Source organism: Nematolebias whitei, chromosome 2 (genome assembly GCF_014905685.2).
Source record: "Nematolebias whitei isolate Nwh7 chromosome 2, NemWhi1, whole genome shotgun sequence".
NCBI lineage: Eukaryota > Metazoa > Chordata > Actinopteri > Cyprinodontiformes > Rivulidae > Nematolebias > Nematolebias whitei.
In genome coordinates, this window is record NC_056499.1 from 1,159,040 (window position 1) to 1,162,833 (window position 3,794).

Sequence of the window (3,794 nt, forward strand, 5' to 3'; positions counted from 1 at the left end):
TGTGCCTCAGCCTTCTGACCTTGTTGACGACCTACGCCTGTTTTTGGATTTCGTCTTTGCCTCTCCCTATCGGTACTGTCTCCTTTTTGGATCCCGTGTATGAACCCTGCTCATCCTTGACTACGTCTTTGGACTTCCCTTGGTCTCTGCAGCTCTGTATCTCTGCTGGAGCACCCCGTTACAACAAGAAAAGTTAGTTCAATCTGATCCTCTGGACATTCAAAAAAACAGTCCCCTGTCCCCCGGCACAAACAGATTAATATTGTGTATGCTGTTCAGTGTCCGGAGGGCTGTGATCAGTCTTACATCTGGGAAACTAAACAGCCACTGGCCAAAAGGATGGCCCAGCACAGAAGATCAACATCATCAGGCCAGGATTCTACGGTCTACACTCATCTCCAGGCCAGCGGTCACTCTTTCAGGGATGAAGATGTTCACATCCTGGACAGAGAGGAATGATGGTTTGAGAGAGGAGTAAAGGAGGCCATCTTTGTGAAAAGAAATCATCCATCATTAAACAGGGGCGGAGCCTCCGTGTTCAACTGTCCCCCTCTTACAATGTTGTTATTGCTAGTATCACTCAACCCCCTGTGAATAGTAAACAGCCATCAGGTGCTAATGATACATTGTCAGGCTGATGGTCCTTCTTGACCATGTGAGCAGCTGGTTTTGGTTGTCAACAGCAAACTGGTTGATCCACACTGAGAAGGTGCTATTTAAGAGACTGAGCTGAATACAGCACCTCAGACTGAGGAAGTCTCTCGGATGAGAGACGAAACGTTTCTACATTTTTTTTGCTTTGTTTTGTTTTTTTTAATGTCCAGATGACCAGATTGAACTATTTTGGATTTTTCTACTTTGATTATTGAGCATGCATCAGGATAAGAAAGGTTAGTGCTTTACCAGACCGTCTGTATTCAGATAACTACTTGTTGTTCTGCCAACCACTAACCTTTCCTCTCTAAATCATTTTAGATACAGTTCCTGCCCCTGGAGCTTAGACACCAGAAGCTGTTTATTTACTCAATTTTAAAAACTTTTCTGAGTTTGTGTGTAGGATCCTCTGCCATCAGATCTCTGACAGGAAAGTGTCAAATAACCTGAACTTCATGAGAGTTGTGTTGGTGCTGTGCTGCTTTAAACTTTAGTCTCAGCTGTGAGGAGCTGCGGGGAGTCGGACTTTGTTTACCGTCAGTAAATGAACAGACTCAAACAGCACATTTTTCTCTAACTTGTCCCTGTCAATTAAAAAAATTATGCTCTGCTTTGTTATGTGGGTTTTTAGGTAAAAATCGTCATTATCTGTCGCTGTTTGTAATGTTAAAAAACCCCGAACTCTTTCTGATTAAAGTGCACACATTCTCCGGTAAAAAATCCCCATTTTTATATTGTGACGTCCTGCTGGATACTGGAATGGAGGAAAAATGTGAATAACCATCACTTTATTGTGTAAATAGTTACTGTCGGCTGTAACTATGCCAGTACAACAACAAACTTGTTAGTGAAAGCATTCTCCGGTAAAAAATCCCAGTTTTTATATGAAAGACTGGTTACCTATATATTATAATAATTGTTTTAGTTTTAGATTTAAGATATGATGTGTACAATTATGTCGTTGTGTTAACTTTTAGGCCAAGAGTTGATTTTTCTCAGTTCATTTCTTCACACCAGGGGCGATTCTAGAAGCCCTTTTTAGGGGCCTTAGCCCCCCAGTGTTGACAATGGCTCTTGGCTTGAACCACACAGTGGGTATTAGCATTAGAATTATTGTGGGGGGACATATTGGTGTGAGGTCTGTGGATCCTCCCCCATAACTTTTTGAATAAAGTAGCTGCTATTTCCTGCATTCTGGTGTATTTTAACAGGTTTTAAAACATTTATATTTACCTACATAAGTAAATACTTGATTCAATAACTGTTTTATAAAGCATGGCACAAGAAGTAGCACTAAGCTTTTTGTTTGTCTTTAATTTAATTTAATTTTTCTACCTAACACAGGAAGCTGTTAGCTCTGGAAGCAAGCTGTTAAACAGCTTTGGACACAAAGACCCTTGTCACACACTTCAACAGAGCAGGTAAGATACATAACATCTTGTAATCTCTGCCTGTGAGGCTCATTAAATAATTATAAAATATGATAAGTGAAATAAAGAAAAATTGAGCTACTGTAATTTATAATTGCAAATGTCACATTTTCTTGACTTGATTTAAATTGTAAATCTTGTGTTTTTGACTAAATATTTTTCCAAAAGAAAGACCTACAGATTGTAATTTGTAGTCACTGTAACCTTATTTTGACTTGTGCACTATCTTCTTTCACTTTTAGGTTCCAAAAGGCTCTGGACTGGTCCAGCTGTGGAGAGATGAGGTGGAACACCAGACCTGCAATGATCCAGTCTGTAAATGATGCTCTGAAGTCTGGGAAGATGCACGACATCCTGCTTCACCAAAACCAGAACACTATAAAGAGAGAGGTGCGACACTCCCATAGACTCCCATAGAAAGAATGGAATGCGGAAGTCACGTGGGTCATGCAGCGGGAAATAGTTCCAAACAGCGGTTCAGCATTGAACTTAGTTCATTCTCCGCGTTTTCTCCGGTAAGTTGATGAAAATGCGACACTTTTTTGCCATTGTGAAGCGTTATCTGACTGTTCTGTACCTCAATTTATCAACATTAATACTTCATGTCACCAGTTTTAGCTAATGAAACATGTTAAATTGCTAGTTGTTTTTAACTGCAGCTGCTCTGCAACATGACAATTTAAACGGGTCTATTTCTGTCTAATTCAGCGTTTTAAAATCTCTATTGCTGCTTAAATTTTGAAAGGTGGTCTTTTTTAAATTTATGGTAATTCCAGTTACTGAACTCAACTAGAAAATATTTGGCATTTTTTCCTGAGATTCATTCAACCTTTATTTCTACAGGTAAATCCCATTGAGCCTCGAGGACTCAAGAGAGACCTGATTTAAAAAAGAATGATGACAACATGACAACAAGACTGATGTAATTTAAAGTTATAGATCATTTGTCAAAGACTGCAGCATAAATTGTGACATTATCATTAAAGAAAAACGTGATTGTGGAGATGAGTCAATGTTTTCATGTTTTCCAGGTGAACCAGAGGAGAATGACTTCATGAACTGAATGTTGCATTCAAAGTATCACAAAGGTACAAGATCTCATTTTCTATCTTCCCAAATCAATAACAGTTTAATCAAGATGTTTGAATAAAATTACTTTAACACCATAACCTTCACAAAGTTGGTATTTACTGCAGGACTGTTCACTGACATTAGTTTTATATTATTAGTTTAGTGTTTGGTAATCATGGGTCAAGTTGAGATGAGACTCTTTCAAGAAAAAACAAGAAATAAGAATTATTACCAAAAATATATCAGCATCAATAAACTGTAGGACAGTAACAAAAAAAACTTATTAAACTATCATGCTTTAAACTTTAAATGCTTTTTATTAATTCTCCAGTTATTATTATTATTATTAGTGTATTGTGTGTGGTGAACTCGGCCTCCGACCAAAACCTGCCTCTGAAGACCTTCACGGGACAGGAACTGTTATTTCATTGATTTGAATCCAGAAATACAAATTAGCTCATCCAGAGACTGTCTAATTGTATCCTGAACTAATCAATTGAAAGAACACTCTTCTTTTATCCAAAAAAGTTCAATCTGGTCCTCTGGACATTCAAAAAAACAAAAAACAAAACAAAGCAAAAAAAAAAAAACCTGTGTTTTTTTGAATGTCCAGAGGACCAGATTGAACTTTTTTGGATT